The following is a 20,221-nucleotide window of genomic DNA, read 5'->3' on the forward strand; positions in this document are numbered from 1 at the left end:
GGAGGGGGACGTCGAGAAGAAAAGGATTGAAGAAGGTAGAACAGTGTTCAGGTCTTGATATCGAGATATATATATATGAACAGGTTTGCACTTGTTTGGATTTGTGTTATTTATTGTTGATTTTGTTAATATTCGGAGAATATTAGAGCGAAATATGTTACCAGTGTTTGTATTTTGATTTCGTGTTTGATCGGATTGTTATTTATTGTTGTGTGTACAGGATACGGAAAATAATATGAAAAATAAGACAGATTTATTAAGATGATTCTTGAGTGAATCAATGGAATATTGTAAATAATCTCGAATTCGAGTTACATAAAAAAAGAAAAATTATATGGATAGACAATGGTTTATAATATATATTTTCTCGAAGCAAAGTTTTTGGTACATAAATCTATTTTATGAGAGGATAAATTTTTAGGCTAGTTTCAGGGAAATTTATCTTTTTAACAAGCTTAAAACTTTTTCGATCCCGCTGTATTGAAAATTAGATTTTACAAACTTCTTTTATCTTATTCAAACGTAATCTTGTTCACATATCCAATATCTTTATCGATAACATCCTATACTTCGAGCAAAATTCTTTTATAAAGCTGAAATTTTATTTTCGCACACTACTTTAGTAAATTTAAAATGTTTTTTTTCTTTAAACATCGCACTTGTATTCACTGAAAATTATAGGATAAATTTTTAATTCTTATTTTATTTATTGTTTATCTTGGTTAAAATATTCTGCGTAACATTAGAATTAGAAATATATCATTTCTTATACCCTAAAAGTGCCAAAACTTTATAAAAATTTTAAATGTACTTATACGATTCTGTTAATAAAATACTACTTAAAGACTGCAAATGAATAATATAACTACGTGAAAAGTAAAATTTGTATCATTCCATTCCATTTTCACAAAGCACATAGGTTTTCCCAAACTTAAAAGTTAAGAAACAGTGCAAAAAATTTAAAATGCTCGATGTACATATATTGAAAAATAACAAATTTCTAGGTAGGACGTGTTTTAACTAAGGAAAGCAGTATTATAGGTTGCATAATTCAAGACACAAGTATTTATCAAGACTATGAAGGTGTGAAATACAGAAGTGAACGCTCAGAAACCGTGCCTCTTTTTCGTGATCACGTATAGATGAGTCATGAGTTAATACATGAGCGCATTGTAAAAAGACTTTTCTAATTCAAAGTGTGATTAATGATGGATGACACGTTTTGCAAAGAATATTAATAAAAGGAACAATGTTCCTTTTGAAAGTTATATCTGCCGGGTTAAATGGATGAAAAAAAAAAAAACTTGTAAAAGTTGGTCGACAAATTTTATGAGTTTCTATTATATACAACTGCTATTAATTTTGGTGAGGAATACAATAATGCCGGATGAATATATGGTATACAATAATACTCGATAACTATCTAATAATAATTGAGTTAATTAGAGTCATTTAAAATGCAATAATTAAAACGTAATATTCAACGTGAAAAATTACACGTTAGAAAATATTTATATTACTTATACGTATAACGTATTATTTTCCGAGTATAAAATTTTTTAGTAATTTTACAGTATTGTTACGTAATAATGCGGATACGACAATAGTTTTTTTTCTCAAATTTCCTGACAAATTGAATCGATATTAGAAGAATCTGAAAAAATTAATTTATTAACCTAAAAATAAATTAAATAAATCATTTTCGTATCCATATGAATATAACGGAATACATATTTTCTTCGATATTACATATTGCATAATTACGAAAATATGAAAATAAATCTGATATAAAAAAAAATATTCATACACGCCGTTTATATAATAATGTACGCAAAATATCCGCGATCCAGTCGTTTCGTTTCCATTAAAATTTCGTATCATAACATTTCCTTCGTTGAATAAAGAATAATTATTGGCAAGAATTTATCAACGAAGTAATGATGATCCAATATGTCGTACTTCGATGCGATGTCGAAAATAAGATGTGCCAACATCGCGATCTCAGTTCATCGTATCACGCGAAACACTTAACGTGCATAAAAAGACGGTTTGATCCGCGTACTATGAAAAAAAAAAGCATGCTGCAATTAGCAGACTTGCGCTAACCGCTCGAAGAGTTTCGTAAAATCTTCGGAATGATGCACACAACCGTGTAATTTTCCAACCAAGAACAAATTGAATTGAGCTCGATGATTGAGTATTTTGATTCCCGATACGTGATATTGCTGGATGTGAGGAAACGTTCGAATGTGCTGACAGACAGTGATATTTTTCTTTTTTTGAAACTAAGTAAATAATCGAGAGACTTTATTATTAACGAAATTTATCTACCTGAACTCTGAATTTTAGAATTTCAATTTAATTTTCATCAAATACTATTAAATTCTAATTATTATTTTTATTAATTGCAGATTACATACAATTTGCTTTCTTTCACTTTGATGTCACGTATGCACCGTTTCGTTCTTTATCTTTCAATGATTCCACGAAAATAGAATTTTTTCCATCCCAATAATTTCTATATAAATCTTTTAAATGAACATTGGATTCAATCGAATTCGTATATTCATATGATAATTGTTCATGAGTGTATTATAAAAAAATACCGTACAAATTTTACTGAAAATTAAATATAATTTACTTTCGATACAAGAACGTAGAGCAAGCCTTCGCCATATGTTTCATTGTGCAACAGAGTGGAAAAAGAAAAATTCGTGGCTCGATTAATCGACATCCAGGGGAAAACGAGGAATGAGATTCGCCCACGCGAATGTCGACGCAATCTGAAAATATTTTTAGCGCTGATTAATTGTTGTGTCCAGGCTCGGTGAACTCTCTTCCCTCTCGTAATGGCTCGTGTTACGGTAGCAATACTGCGTTGCACGATCGAATTGCGCCATGGAATCTTCGTGCGGAGCGTTCGTTATGATTGAATAATACACGATGAATCAAAATATGCGGTGTACGTTATTAGTATTTCGAATAAATTCGAGGCGAGAAGTAAGAGTCGTGTATTTGTTCTGCCTTCACTTTCGAGATTAAACAATTACTTGCGTTAACCTATCCGGGTTAAACCGAGCATATTGCTCGATCGGGCGACTTTCTCTGGAATGATTGATACAATTTGATAAATCGGTGTTTCTCGTGTTCTCGGTTTCGGTGTGCTGATGCTCCGTATAAAAGATATTAGAAAGATCCACGAGCAAACGTTATTCCAGAATATTATTTTATTCGGTGTTTGTCATATCTTTTATGATTGGACGTAGCTCCTGTCATGATAAAATTTGGAAAATGTAATGATATTCGAGTTGAAATTATAAATACAAAATATTATTTGCACGAGTAAATATATTAAAATAAAAATATTTATCTCTATTCTCAAAAATCTATTTCATCTATCAAATATTCTGATGTATCATTATTTTTTTATTCAAACTTCAACAAAAATTTTTCGTCTCAATTTACGAAGCTTGCGAAAATTCCTCGATTGTTAAAATTTTCACACGTGAAAATTCGAGAGACGTTCCCAAGAAAGACTTCACTCGCTCAAGAAGTGGATAATGCAGCCGGTTGGACCATCGATCAGAGCGAGGAGTCGAGGAGGCAAAGGAAGGAGAGAAGGAATGGCAATTCGTAGCGCGTTCGATTCTGTTGAGAAAATTGCTTTCGCGACATTTCGCAGGGGGATCGAATCGTTTGTCCCTACCCTCGAACACGAGAAACGAAAATGTATTTCCGGATGTGTATGCCGGTAAATCGAGGACCCGAGTCGATTATATACGATTCCTTATCTACGATCGTCCCTACGAGTAACGTCCACTTCGTGTATGTATCGATCAAGGAAGATGACGAATATTTGCAGGAAAAAAACAATTGGTTCGAATACATGAAAGCTAATCTTGCTCATTTTTCGCTTTTAACGAATTAGACAATGGACTTAAAACTCCATTTTTTCATTCCTATTTTTCTTAATTCTATTTAAGAAAAAATTAAATTTTTCGTCGCATTACATAACTTATTCTTCGACGTATTTCAAATTTTATTTCTAATTATTTAGCTATTGCTCGAATAAATAAAATATAACCATCCAAAGAGACACCAGCCTGTCAATTTTACGATCATAATGGAAAAAAGAAGAATAAGAAGAAGAAGAGACTTCTTTCGTTCTAAAAGAAATCTAAAGAAAGCACATTTAAAGAGGAAGAATCGGCGCAAATTCGAGCAATCGAATTGGCCGAGTCGCGACGATCGTCCAACATCGAGAAACGGAGCGAAAATTAGGAAAACTCGCTCGCTAATTGCGCGCAATCCGAATTGGAGGAAATCGCGGAGGAAATGGAGAACGAAGGGCGAAGGTGGAAGGGACGGCCGGCTAATTCGTGCCCTTGTAATTCGAATTGAATTTACCGCCAGGAAAGGTAGGAACGGATGGACGGACCCGTTCCGCGGATGAATAATGGAAGTTTCAATGAAATTTTCCAGCTCGCCGCGGGGCACCGTAATATTAGCTTACGGTTCCAACAACCAAAGCCCCCACTGGCGGGGAATCGTCCACCCCACGCCACGATTTTATATATATAGAGAGAGAGAAAGGTTCTCTCGCCTCGGAGGATGCGGGTCTATTGTCGACTGGACGAAAAACTGGGGATGAATGGGATCCAAAGGAGGATGGTCGGGGAAATAAGCGAGGAATTGGAGGGGGAAGGTTGATTAAAATACCGATAAATGAATCTTTGGAAATTTATCGATTTCTTAGTGGTGGATGACTTTTTAATATTAATTTTGAAATGATAAAAGATTTTTAGTACAATTTTAGTATAATTATTTGGGTAATTTTAAATGTTTGAAAAAATATGACAAAGAAAGGAGGGCAAAGATAAAAAGTCGTAGACGGAAGGAAGGTGTATTAAAGCTCGATGTACTTGGACATTCGGGCGGAAGAAATGGTCACAAAGGCTCAAAGAGAATGAATATCAAAAGAAGGATAAGGTAAATGCGGAAATAAAGAAGAAGAAGGGATGAAAGGATACGTATGTAAAAATATCTTCTTAGAAAAACTGAGCTTTTGAAAATAAATTATTATACACTGATAAATATTTAATGAATCGTGCTTAAAAATAAATAGATTCTAATTCATAATTTTTATTTATATAAAATAATATCTGAATTTTATATAAATGAAAAGAAAATGTAATTATTAGCGAAACATCAGATGCATTGTTGATCAAATATTACTTTCTAATATAGTGTAAGATGAATGAAATTCGTTTCGATAATTTCTGGAAAAAAATCTAAAAAAAATAAGCGAAAAAAATATAATAATCGAGAAAGGTGCGCGAAAAGTACAAGAGTTTACGATTAAAGTTGGAACGTTTATTACGCGAGGTACGCAAGGGGAGGAAATAAAGAGATATCTCGTGACCAGATGGACACTTCCCCAGAAATATCGTAGACACGTGCAAATGGGTGTGTGTTAAGACTCAGAGGGATGTTGCGGGGTTCTGCGGTAGGGGAAAAGTAGCTCCCTTTCTCACTTCCTTCAACGACAGCGGGAAAGGAGTAAAGAAGGGAGAAGAGGCAATAAAGTTTCATGGCTCAACCGATAATGTTCCTCAGACATGGAGGAATCCTCTTTCCAAACGTTTCAACCGATATAATTTATTTCCTTACCGTTCCATAAAATTCTAGCTCGACGTATGACACGCGCTTGTAATAATCAAACTTAAGGGAGAATATTAATCTTAAATGAAATTGAAATGAAAATTTCAACAAGATGTTTCTAGTTTGTCGAATTTTATTAAAAGTAAATGAGGACAAATAATGATACATAAAAAAATTATAAACGATGAATTCGTAAAAGATAGAAATTCTTCTTCGATATCTTTTATATTTTTAGAGATGGTTATTTCCAGAAAGATCATGAATAAAATAAAAATTGAACAAGAAATTGTCATCTTACAATCTTGTGAATTTTTTCTAACTGAATATAACAGATTCGGAAATCTTAACATGAATTTCAAAAGTGTTCTTTAAAAAGAAAAAAAAAAACAATCTTCTCTCCCTTATACACAATTCATATATATAATTCATATATACATCAAACATCATTCGACAATAGAAAAAGTTGAAAATTTCTCGGTGAAACTTTTCTCGGTGAAAGGCAAGCAGAAGTGGTTGATCCCGTAACGAGGAGACGGCGCTTTGCGTAGGAGGAAGAGAGAGAGAGAGATAAGGGATGAAAAGCTAAAGCGTGGTCGTAAAGTATTTTTTCAGAAGGAGGGTTTGTACATGAAAAAAAAAAAAAAAAGAAGAAGAAGAAGAAAGAAACCGACGTTGGAAATCACCTCGAAGTACGTAACTTTTCTTATGAATCCCCACGGACATGGTGGGTGAAAGAACGAGGGGAATAAGGGGCGGCGGTCCAAGTTTTTCCATCTTCTCACGACTTTCTTTCGATCGTTCCCTCCTTCTCCCGAGGAAGGACGCGCCTAACCTGATGCGCGAGGAAATATCGTAGATTGTCGAGCCACTTTTTTCGCCGCTACCTTTCTTACCTCTTGGCAAGAAGAAACGGTGTAGATACGTATATATAGATAGGTTGAGAAGCGATAAGGTCGAAGGCTCGAGTAAATCGATATCCTTCCAGAATCAGAGACGGGTTCTTTTTTCTACTTTACTTTTTATTTTCTTTTTTTCTTTTTTTTTCCAAGCCGCCTTTTTCGAGGCGACAAGCGAGGTAAAAAGAAGCGTAGCTACCAGACCGCCTTTGTCGGATGAGGCGCCCCCTTCTTAGCTTGGATTTAGTAGTAGTACTTCATTAGATAGGTTATTCGAAGCCTCCGGAATGTCTGGAACGTAACGCTTTTTTTTGGTAGCTTAACGAGTCTTTTTGTTACAAGTTAATGACTTGTATTATTACGAGTTTTTTTTTCGTAATTGGAAATATTTTAAAATATCGTTTCGTAATTAAAGAACGAATTTGAGATAAAAATTATATCGATTATTCGAAGCCTCTGGAACATGATTCGAAACGATTTTTAACGTTGTTTTAAAATTCCGTTCCATTTTGACTTCGTAATTGGAAATTCTTTATGAAATTTATAATTCTCTAGTAAATTGAAATGAAAAAATAAGCACATTGTTTATTATATATTTTTCAATCATTTCGCAAATGTATGATATATTGAAATTCTTTTAAGTAACGATCACCTTTGTATTTAATATATCACCGTCGAATGAACAACTAAACGGAATTATAGCGACTTTCTCTTTGGCAATACCTTTGCCTTTGATCTTAAGCGAATCGTATTTTCGCCGCGAGAGCCTCTTTTGCGGCATGATCTTAGAAGCAAACACTGCCCTTCGAAGAGTGAAGAGAAGGGTGAACGAGAAACACGTTCCATAAACGTATACATAATAAATTATAGAACTCGGTCGTTATTCTTTGCAAATTATTTCTCATCGACATCTATAATTTTCTCTTTAATGGATGAAAACATAAAAATGAAGCATCTGGAATCCTCTCACAATAGAAAATATTTATACACAAATAAAATTTTCGACTGGTAATTTATTTATTGCAAAACCGAATTTCATCACCGAATCTTGAGATTACAAAAAAATCCATTTCTAAATTTGATCCAATATTATTCGACGATATCGAATAAAGAAAATTGTACATTTTGAAACTATACGAAAATTCTGGCGAAATGTATCGCGAGAGAAAAACCATTCGCGAATAAAACAAATATATAATATATAAATAATTCTTATTATTACATTCTTGTTATTCATGTTCATTTTAGCAGAATATAAAATATTTCGTTTAAAATGATCTTCTATTAGTCCTTATTTGCACAAACTTATTTTTTAAAAATTCTTTTTCCACATTTTTTGCTATTATTTCTAGAACAGAAGAGAAATTATATTCGAAATGAAAGGAAACATGAATGTTAAAAAAACGCGAAACCTTAAGCTCTTAGGTCCAAGGTCGATTCGACTCGATTCGAAGAAAAAAAAAATCGAAACGAACACGTTACGAGCACGCGATTCGACGATGATTATTCCTCGAAATAATAATATTCAAAGATGCAAATTGTAGTGAAAGATCGCCCCGAGCGAAACACGTACACGGATTAGAACGACAAGCGACCCGTTCGTGCATCCTGACGTATCTTCGCCCAGAGTAATATCGCATTTGAATAGAAAATTTCCATACCCAGTCTTTATTAACTCGTACATACGAACTCCTCTCAGAGCTAATTTCCTCGATGACTCAGGATTCGTGAAAAAAAAAGAAAAAAAGAATCAAACGAATCAAGATGGCAATAAATACTCAGATATCCTTCGAATGACAAATACAATTGAAATATTTTATTATTCGTTGTTGGAAATATCAAGATGCATTTGTACATCTTAAAGTTGAACAATCTGATCATCGTATAAAGTATATGGTACAAAAGAATAATCGATATTTCGTCACATATATATGAGATTTAAACTTCCTTATCACTGTACCCATGTGTCGATCCTGTTAGAAAATCCTTCTGAAATGGCTTTGCCAAGTTGAGGCCAAGGTGTTTATCTTAACTGGGAAAAAAAGTTTCGTCCTCACGACCGCGTCGTAATCTTGGCAATTTAAATGTTTGTCCCTGATACGGATACGAAGGATCGCGTATCGTTCGGGTTAGGGAAGCGCTGGTAATCCCTTGTTGAAACAGCGTTAAGCCCTTACGGATTGTCTGTGGGATTGCAACAACGATACGACAGAAACGGTTGGGAGGGTTACGCACCCTCTTCCTTCGCAATTCTCTCCTCGCGCCAATTCCTCTTTTCTCCTTCTCTATTTTTATATTTCTCGTAGACGTGGCTCGATAGAATTTAACCTGAGAAAGAGAAGTTAAGAGCCGAGCGTATACGTTTCAAAGAAAATATAGTCTATTCCGAGTGAAACGAATATATCGAAACGAAAATATACTATAATATAGGAAATTATTGTTAATATTTGTTAACAGTGTTGCCATTTGAAAGAAAAAGTACGAAAGATTATAAAGGAGACGCAATGGAAAGTTAAGGTATTAAATGAGGCCTGGAAACGAGATAACATTGGAGTAGACAAAAAGGAATTGTACTCGAAATTGCTCAATATGTTCCCTAGGTGACTGAGATATCGTGTAATCCAGAAGCAGAAAGCCAATTTTACCCCAGAGATTCGTGAAACTCGACGAACATCAATACCGAATAAATGTCCGTTCTCGTGTAATCTACGGTGAAATGTGACTAATTCCAGAACCTGAGGCAACATGAAAAAATATCCATTATTGTGCGTGACAAATTTTACGTGTGATATATAATTCTTACACGTTCGTTCTATTATATTCATCGATAAAGTTCGTGAAATAATTATATATATCTTTATCGTGTTATTTATGAAAAATTAATTAAAATTAAATATTTTTTTTTTGTTAAATGCATACTGAGTAATGCAATATTGATAAATTTAAAAAACGTTGATTAAATATTAAATTTAATACTCGTTTTTCACATTTATCCAAATGAATTAAATGAGCAATTGATTTATGCATTAATATTATTTCGATAAATATTTTATCCAAACTAAATTTGAAACCTCTAATATCCAATATTCGTAAATTGTATTATTCTACTATCCGAATGAATGGTTTTCCTATTTGTGTTCTCTAATATTTAAACAAATATATTACGTATATCATTCCGTAATTTCATAACTTTCTATCGTACGTGGAATAATATCGAAAAGGAAACTTGTGATATAAATCTGTTTAAATGAATTAAAAGATAGATCAGAAATTACGAACGTATGTAATAGAGAGATCTAACTGATATGAGAAAAGCAGAAACATGCAATCGAAAATTAAGTGCTTTTACAAATATTTAAAATTATAATGAAGCTAATAAATAAAGATTGAACCTATATATAACTTTCATAAATCAAAAAGATAGGAATGCTACTATCAAGATTTACATTAACCATCATGTAAAATTTATTTAACCTCGAATTCAATTATTATAAAAACGATATATATATATACATCTACAAGAAAAAAAGAATAAAAACTTTAAATATACGATTGTGAAGTTGAAAAATAAAATTCAACAATTGTCTCAAAGAGACAAAGATGTTTCGTGTCGCACAGCCTGTTCTTATATTCCAGAGGCACTTAAGTACACAAATATTTATGGTATCTTGAAGTCTGGAGCAAAAAACAAAGGCTTCTATCGATGCAGAAGATGAGTTAAAGTGGAAAGAAGAGGGAAATCCGTCCCTCGCAGCCACTGTATACCCGGCGGGATTAACCTTTAATTCTATCCTGACTTGACAGCCCCCTCGTCCTTGAGCAGGGGTCTGCTACGTGCACATCAAACGCTCTTCAAGTTCCAACATCGAACGGTAACCAGATCAAAATGAAATTTCGAAAATTGATCTTCTGATAGTAACGTGCTCTCTGTACATTTCCAAGATTACACGAAGGGAGTGGAAAATTTTCAAGGAGTATTGAAAAAATTGAAAATCACATCACATTAGAGATTTGTGTAATACAGGATTAAGTATCCATACGTTTATATTTAATTTTTTACAGTGGAGAAACGATTGTTAATCGATTTTGAAGAAGAAATTGGAAAAAAATTTTCAGTGGAATTAGATATATTGGTAGAATCGTAGATAAAATTTTCGAAAATTTCAGCAATGATACAATTTCCTGTATCTTTATGAAAAAGATTCATAAAATTTAATTATGGCAAGCTTCGATTCTCTACATAAATACGTATATTATATCGTATATCAAAATATTTTTGAAAATATCCCGATGTACAGATGTGCTGTTTAGAAATACAACAAGAGCTATTTAGAGATGAACAAAAAAAAAAAAAAAGAAAGAAAGAAGAGGAAGAAATAGAACAATCGGTGTTAATTTAGAAGAGAGAAATATATCGACATGGTAGGGAAGATAAATGAAACGAATGTAACAGGGGGAAGCTGGCTTCATGTTTTGGGCGTGAACACAGAGAAGCGTCAACACCAGGTCAAGTGGATCGATGCAGGTTACCTACGAACACCTACACCTTTTTACCGTCTCCTACAACCACGATCCTTTGTAAGAATAAACCATGATACACAGTGGTATTATTTAGCTTCAAAAATATTTTTCATCGAACGCACTAAAAAATTCCTTCGAGCCTGACATTTCTTTGATCTCTAATTATAAATATCATGACATTTAAATTCGTTTACTTTCGTTTCCCAATTCGATTTACAATTCACGATATTTTTTTAAAAACGTGGCAATCGGACAATTTCGAAATTATAAATAACATTCGTGCACGAAATTTATTTAACGAATCTATTCAATGGATATTCAATATTTTGTTTCATTTTTAATTACATTATATGCTTGCCCGTGTTTATAATTATCATTGCTTGAAATTGGATTTTAATTTTACGAACGTGTTAAATTACGTGTTCGTTAATTGTATCGATCATATAATATCAGATTAAAATTCAACATTTCCATATTATTTTTAAAGTGATGTTATAGTCTTTTTTCTAAAATTATAAGAATATTGCATCACAAACGTTCAATTGAAATCTCCAGCAAACGCGTACACACGTATATCGTACATAACCTAACTCCAATCAAAGACCGAACCAGCAATCTTTTTCTCGAAAGGCGATCAAAGTTAAGCCCAATCTCTTGAATCAACCATCAAACAACCATTACAAATTCGATACTTTCCTGGAAAATCATCGAGCTTAACAAAGAACCAGCACTATATGTATCTTGCATGCAGTGTCGAAATACCGTGCACACGAGCGAGCCGAAACAACTCGTGGAGCAAATTTACCTTCCCTCCTCTGTTTGGACAGAGAATTCGTATCGACGAATAATCTACGAATACACAGAAGGATGCAAAGCGGCCAAAGGTGTCCTCACGGCTGGTCGATAAGTGCGCAGAATCCGGGGTAACGATTGCAGGAGAGCGGCTCGTACGTACAGGTAAGGCACGAGACCGACTGATCTGGATCAGCACGACCTCGTCCCAAAGGCTAGACTTGCTAGAGGTTACGACCCGGTTAAATAGCCGCTCGATTCGCCATCGATTGACCCGGTGACGAGTTTTATCCCGCAACTCCGTCCACCTGTCAGATCATTGTTTCGAACAGATGGATTTTGAGGTTAGGTTCTCCGAATTTCGACGATTTTTTTCAAATATTACGGTATAAGGTATTGGGTATATCGTAATGAAGAGGGATAAGATTTTGAAGTTTTTGTTACGCGTGTTATACGCATGATGAAATATTTTAATCGTTTCGAATTCTAAATCTAGAATTTTTGAAAATTTTAATAACAATTTTGATAGGTCGAGGAGTGAATGAGATTTTGAGAATTTATAGTAGCATTTTTTCGCGTAGTAGAATAAGATAAGAAGATTCGAATTCCTTATCATTTCAAGCCTGTTTCTGTTTTACTACGAAAAATTTGATCGAAACTTTCAAATTTTTGAATTTATCGAGACTTCAAATTCTTATAAGATTTATCGATACTTTTAAGAGTGTTATGCTTTCAAAGTGATTATATTCAAAATGATTCGAATAGTTTCCATAGTTTTGGAAACTTTAGAAATTGAAACTCCCATTATTAAATAATACTCGGATATCATAGTTCTGTACCTTGAATATCTTATGCTTTTTTTCGCATTCTATAGATTTTTTACATTCAAATTTTTCATAAATGCATAAACATTTTTAATTATAACTTGAGAAAAAATTTAAAAATCAATTGTCTGTCACTTCGATTGATTAAAAATTATTTCATATTTTATTTTTGCATCCCATAGAATGTCCAAATTTTAAAATAACAAAAATAGCAAGTTTTTTTTACGAATATCTCGAAAATTCAATCATCTGGGATATTTATTGGAAAAAATTTATTATTATCTTGTATATTTAAAAAATATACAGAAAGATATCAATGGATTCGTTGGATTTAAATTTCACCAACAACAGAGAAAAATCATATGGCTTCCTCGAAGGGAGATGGAAGTCAGATCGTCGGCTTGACGAGAGGATCTGAAAGAAATTCGTACGATATCAGGGTGGAGTTATGGGCTTACGGTTGTGGTAAAGTTACGGTCCGTGGTAGGATGGATTATTGCGATTTCAATTGGATTTTGGATTCATTAGTTTTTCTGATGTCTAATTCGAAAGAATCTAATTCGAAAGAATTTAAGTGAATTTTTAACTTGTTTATTTTATATTAAATCTGTGAATATTATTAATTGAGTAAATTGGGAGTGTTAGTAACATTTTGATTTTGAAGTAGAATTACGTAAAAATTGATACATTTACAATGGAAATTTTTATATAAAAATGTTAATCGATCATAATATCTAATATACTTTAATTTTAAAAAATTGCAATATTTATCGAAGTAAATTATTACTTATACATGAAAAAAATAATTAAAAATTACAAGATATTTTTTTAATAAATTAAAAATTACTTTATATCAAAACTATGAGAAATATAATACAAAAATATAAATTAATTATGATTATAAATCATATAGAAATTCATAACAAATGGATTAATTAAAAATTTTCGAAACATGTATTTACATACGAATGGATAAAATTATATGTCTCTTTATTATCGTTAACTTTCGAGAAAATTTTAATACAAATATATGCGAAACGTTCATTAATAAATTTTATCCGTGACATTATCTTTATTGGACAAAATATACATTGCATAAAATATATACGTGACAAATACCTGTATAAATTACGCAATGTTCAAAAATTTGCAAAATATGAATTATTTAAAAATTTCCAAATCTCTCATGCACACGATATTCTAAAAGTGTTCAATTTATACCATAATATTCTTAATTATTACAAACAAAAAATAGAACAGACAAAATAAGTCTAATAAGAAATATGATTAACATTTCCTCAAATACAAGAAAATTATATACTAACGAAGAATAAAATTTGATATTACGAAAGCGCAAAAGTGAAAAAGACCAATAAATGATCGGACGAAGGGAAGGAAGGAAGAAAATTAATTCGAAGATTTTCGAAGAACGTTGAGATTGAACGCACGCTTAGTTAATCTCCGCAGATGCGAGTTGCCATCGAAACGAGAAACTTTCTGATCCTGTTTTCATGGTGGGTCAGTAGGAATCCCTGAATACTGTCGAAGTCTCCTCGTCGAGGTCTCCACGATCGATCCGTGGGTCCAATTGCTACGTAGAATCACATAACATAAGCATTACCGTCACGTACGCGATACTGGTGATTTCAATGGTAATGGAAGAACGAAGAACGTTAACGTACTGCGATCATAATAATCGATAATTGATCCCTCAACTGAAAGTATGCAAGACATCATTATAATATTTATGGAATATCTTTGGAAAGTCTTTGGAAAGTTTCTAAATGAATGGAAAAGTTGATGTGCAAAAATTGATGCTTTATTATTATTTAAGTAATTTAACTTTGCCTGTAGAAACGCCTGTATATAGGCAACCGTGCAGTATACAATGCACGGTATTACGGCATATCAATTGCTCTGCAAAATCCAATTTTGTCCGAGTTAAATGCATGTCGTAAAGTCTGTATTGAAATCAAATGAAATCGTAATATTTGAATATAAATCGATTTTAAACAAGTATCCATAAAATATTTAATTTTCTTCGAAACAATTTAAATTTTTCATTAATCCTTTACAATAATGGATCACGAAAGTGTAAAAAATATTAAAAAGTTTCTTTTTGCGTAATAATACACGATCCTTTATTACATTACATTTATGTTTCGATATATTTTAAAAGTAAATTTTAAAAGTAAAAAAAAAACGAAATATTGTTAACAATTCATTTTCTTTTTAAATATAAATTTTAATATTTGTTGTTTCGAGAAATGTACGTTTCTCGAGTATCGTATAGAATATTGTACTGAATACATAGATATTCTGAGAAGAGAGTAACAATGAGGGAAAAAAGAAAATACCGTAATATAATTTTTCAATTAGTTTTTAACGTTTTTATATTGCGTCTACGTCAAAGAATAATACCTACTGCAAGAATTTTGTTATCCAAATATTTTCTTATTCTTCTCCAGCAAGGGAAAGAAATAATGCCTCCAAGAAATGGTTCTTGGTTATACAACATTCAATTTCTTCCTCGCATAAATTTTCAATATTTTCATCCAGAGAAATGCTGCAATATTCTCTCGCATTTCTAGAATCACCTTACTTACACTACAAAACCAGGTTCAATTAACATGCATGAAATAACATTTCTTTGAAGAAGAAAAGAAAAACGCAAATCTGAGATAACTTAGATTTTCATTAGATTACAATTGATTTCAGATTGAGATATAAAAAAAAATAAACCACCAACCGAACATAACCGTGACTCACTCAAAAAGTTCGAAACTCGTGCTCGAAGTTGTCGGCAACTAATTCAGAGGACCAACGCTGGATTGGTTCGACCCCGGTTTATCAAACTGTGTCTCCCATCCTTTTTGCGCGCACGTTCGTTCGAAAGTCTCTCTCTCTCTCCCTCTGAGGTGTCGAGTTTCCCGTTTAACGCGATACTTCATTAGCCACGTGGTGAAAACGGTGGGTCGTGTCCTGTCGTACAAAAGGTTTCGCAGAAATCGATGGAAATCCAAACTCGAACCCTATCGATCATTAACCCTCATCGTTCCTCGAGTTCGAAACTCGAACATTTCCCGTACGGTAAAGCGTGGGTTTACAAACTCGTTTTCGACGATTTTTGAGAATTAATGAGATGAAAGGTAAATGTTCATTTTTTTCTATCATCTGTTTTTGGAATAAACATAAATTTGAAGAATGATAAATTAAGACGAATTTTTATATTCATTAATTTAATTTTATCAACAAAAATAAAACATCATATGATCCTAGACTTCTCCTCATACAACTTGGTCGTTTACCTTCGTATTTTTATTTTAAAATCCACCAGAAATTTACTTCGATCAAAAAAAAATTCCGTTTCAAGAAGATCAAACAAATCCTTCCAGAATAATAAATCCGAACAATAGAACCCCACCTTTTCGTAATCGTTCTCGAGCCTGTTTCCAATGGTCCACGAAAAAGGTTTAGAGGGAGGAAAAAAAAAAAAAAAATGTGTCACGAAGTCCAAAAGGATTATCAAGATCCGTTCCGTGGCCGTTGAATCCGTTTGAGGTGTGCAGAGGTGTGCAGAGGTGCACTTTGGAAACCACTGACACGAAGGTACACAAACGTGGCCGTGTCCCGCCGAGTGGTCGATAACGCCGAGTTTGCGCTCACAGAGAGTCATATTGTATAATACGTAGGAACGTATTGCATGTGCAAAAGACAAAGGGAAGACGAAAAATATTGGGAAGAAGGGGAGGAGAAATTAACGAAAAAGGGTGATTAATCGTTATTGTTAACGATCCAGAAAAGTGGGTAAAATGAATATTTTTAGTGGGTGGAGGAAGAAAGAAAAGTGGAGAGAATATAATCGGCGGAGGAGAAAGAGAGAGATGAACGGAAAGCTGTGGTATCGTGTTCGAGCTTCTGTTGAAATCTCCGTAACTTGACACCCACCCCCGTGAACTTCGATGAACGAGGGTTGATGTCTCCGAGCTTAGTGATTCCACTTGTGCCACGATGCCCAATCAGAAATTTGGTGAATTGAAAACGGAGTACTTTTTATCCCAGAGAATTCTTCATCTGAAAATTGTGACAATCATTGCACAGAATCATCACTTGATTACTTACTTAATTAATGTTGGTATGAATATTACGTTACGAATACTCCCGACTTGACGAAACAATTTGACAAAGTTAGTTATTTAACGTGGAAGAGTAAAAAGTAGTTACTCAATATAAAAATCGATAGTAGTTACTCAATAAATTTAATAAAGTAGTGACTTAACACGAAAACGATGAAGCAGTTATTTAACATAACAACGGATACATAAGTTGCATTTTCTAACAAGGAAACGCACAATTGTTTTCGGAGGCTTTTGTAATCTCGATAATGCCTATTACGTATAACACGATGATTCAAAGCGTGTACAAAACTCTTATGAATTACACGTGAATGTTTTAATATTATCTCACGGTAAAGTCTTTATAGACAAAAATAGCTTATGTCATAATTTGCCAAGATGGGTCAAAGAAGATTTCATGGCTGTCCGCAATCTTCACGGGATGACTCGACAATAGATCCATAGTCGATGAATCAAAACCGATTTTGTAATGCGATTACATAATCGTTTAAATATGCCATTATATCATTATACCATTATAGTATGGAATAATCGAAGAACAATGACACAACATCTTCTAATGATTATTTATATCCATTGATCGACCGAGTTTACCTTGTAACCGAATGTTAAATCAATATCGTAATCGATGCAACGAGTTGAATTGCAAAAAAAAAAGGAAAATTATTTTCATCTTTGTGAATTATTATTAACATTTAATTCCAATGAATTTGAAAATTTGACTTATTTATTTTCTTTTCCCAAAATTTGTAACAATTTTAATTACGTTAACGTAAGATTCTTGCACGGCGAATTATTTAAAATTCTGGAGTAAGAATTTAATTATAGCATTGTTGCGACGAAAGACACGCGCATACCGCGGATATCGAAAGAATATTCCAATCGTTATTGCATTAACCGTTTCTACACGGCACTTCGAATAAAGCAAGCACTTACCTACATCGCACGAAACTCTCCTCGTATAATTCCACCTGCACTCGTTGAACTACTTACATACTTTCATGCCGCTATTACAGAACACCAGCTCGGGATAACATTCATCAGAAACGTGTACGATCCGTTTGCAGAATCTTCTCACGGCGAAAGATCTATTATTAAAACGTGCAGGATGTCGCGCATTGTAGGTGGACTAGTTTTTAGAAACACGGTTCGAATTATTTTATTCGAAGCATATGGCCGATTGTTTTAATTCTAGTTTAAGTGTTTGGCGGTGAGAGAAAAAAAAAGATGAATAAATAAAAATTCGTTCTCAGAGAGATGGAAAAAATATTAGAAATATTATCCTTCAGTATTTAACTTCATCATCATAGAATTCGTTCTACTTTCGTTTCCATCATTGATAATGATCGGTCAAATTAATGAAGAGCTGTTTAATAAAATGAAAGAAAATAAAGATTATACGCTACGAATGGAAACATGATTAAATTTCTTTTGCCTGTCATTTCCTGTTTCGCGAAGAAAACGAAGATAAACGAGCAATAAGATTATTTATCTTTGATATTTCCATATTACTTCTACTTTTCAGTTGGTTTAATGATAAATGAACTTAATATCTTTAATGTTTTAATGTTATACGCTTCTCTATGAAGAGGAGAAAAATGCGCGATAGAGATAATAAAAAGTATATGCGATCGTTAACGAATCGATTGCGAAAGGAAGCTTCATAAAAGGAGCTCAATTTAAAGAATGACAAGAAATCATCAATCAAGATTAATGATGATATCATGTTTAAGATGAATTAAACATTCATATAACTGGATATCGATGTATTAACAGGATAATAAACATATCGATGAAATTACTCGTGGCAAAAATAGAAATAAACGTTATGATATATTAAATGAATTTTTTTACCAGATTAATATCGAATCATTTTTAAATCAGATATGAATAAATGAGATGTTGTTAATAATTTGAAAATTAGAAAGAAACATTTAAAAAAATTAAAAAAAGACGATAAAAATTGCTATCTTTACGGTTAATCCCAGTCCATCCGTAAAGATGAAAATTAAAAGCGAATCGCTTGGTCGAGACAACATCAACAGCTGCGCCGCTCGATCGATAAAATAGAACAAAACTATCATACCGATGATGAAACTACAGAAAAGCTGAAAATGAAAGTGGAAGCGAAAGTGGTATTGTAAAAAATCCTCGTCATTACCCGTTGTCTGGACCGTTGTCGGTGTATCTGGATGACGAAATTTATCGACGCAAGATCGAAAGGATCACGGGTCTCGTGCATCGTACATCGCGTATCGCAAAACTGGTTCAATAGGTAATTCATATTACACGGGATCGGTTACGCGTAACGATGTCTCATTAAGTCGGAGGAGATGCTCACAAATCCTCACGGAACAAACTCGTTTCGTAACTCGGATCGTGGGTCTCGATGCCAAAAGGGAGAGAACTAGAGCCGATAGGTGGAAAAGATATCGCGGGCAAGAAAGATTTACGCGCTTCTTCATTGTCAACGCGATGATCGTTAATCAAATCTGCAAATAAAAATTATTACTATTATTATTTCCATCTTTTTACATACGGAGATTTTATTGGGAAAGTTATTTATGCGATAAATGCAATATTTATATTATATTTATGTTATATTTGTACGATAACATAGCATTGTGATCCATTATAATCCGCTGTTTTATGGATCTCTTCGGACGAGTATTAAACTTTTTTATGACCAATTTTTATATCATCTTATAGAAGATATCCAATAAATCATTGTTCACGTTTTTTCGCGTAAAAATATAATTAACGTTTATGGACTGTTAATATTTTTAATGTGGTATAAATATAGATGTAATAGTAAATTATTCCAGCTACATATATTACTCTTTTAAAAATTCTATAAATTTGTCATTCTTTTTTGTTAATTTAATTCTTTTCAAAAAAATATATACATAACGACGTATGTTTTCGATATTCATCCAATGGATCCCAGTATCGAGTTTTTAAGCAATTTCTATTAATACTGTTCAAGACCCAATAAATCTATCACCCTTATGAGAACATCCTTTCGAGAACGCTTCGATTACGCCTACATTTTGCTTACTCCTTTGCTAAAACGTTGCACGTGCTTCTTCTGGCGTAACATATTACCAAAGATGTGTCTCAATACACGCTTTCTGGCCAACATTTCTGATACCTCTTGCAGAAATGCACAATAAAAAACTTGTAAGATAAAAGTCTTTGTACTTTGATTTTTTTTAATATTCCTACATTTAGTAATAATGTTATTACGATATACATACATGTTTGTATCGAGTAAAAAGATATTGTGGAATTAGTGCAATATATTTTCAAATTGTAGATATATGCCATTTTAAAATTAATTTTTCAAGTTGTATGAAAAATTATTTATGTTTGAAATATGAATATAAAAGTG

The 20,221-nt window shown here is 32.8% G+C and overlaps 1 long non-coding RNA gene across 1 annotated transcript; it reads right to left on the reverse strand.

Annotated features, from left to right (window-relative positions):
- Window positions 1-12,951: 12,951 nt before the first annotated feature.
- LOC133666413 (uncharacterized) lies at window positions 12,952-18,527 on the reverse strand. Its single transcript, XR_009830520.1, has 2 exons — window positions 14,143-18,527; window positions 12,952-13,108 (listed from the first exon to the last, which is right to left on the reverse strand). It is a non-coding gene; the product is annotated as an uncharacterized LOC133666413 (long non-coding RNA).
- Window positions 18,528-20,221: the final 1,694 nt, after the last annotated feature.

This window comes from Apis cerana, linkage group LG7 (genome assembly GCF_029169275.1).
Source record: "Apis cerana isolate GH-2021 linkage group LG7, AcerK_1.0, whole genome shotgun sequence".
Lineage (NCBI taxonomy): Eukaryota > Metazoa > Arthropoda > Insecta > Hymenoptera > Apidae > Apis > Apis cerana.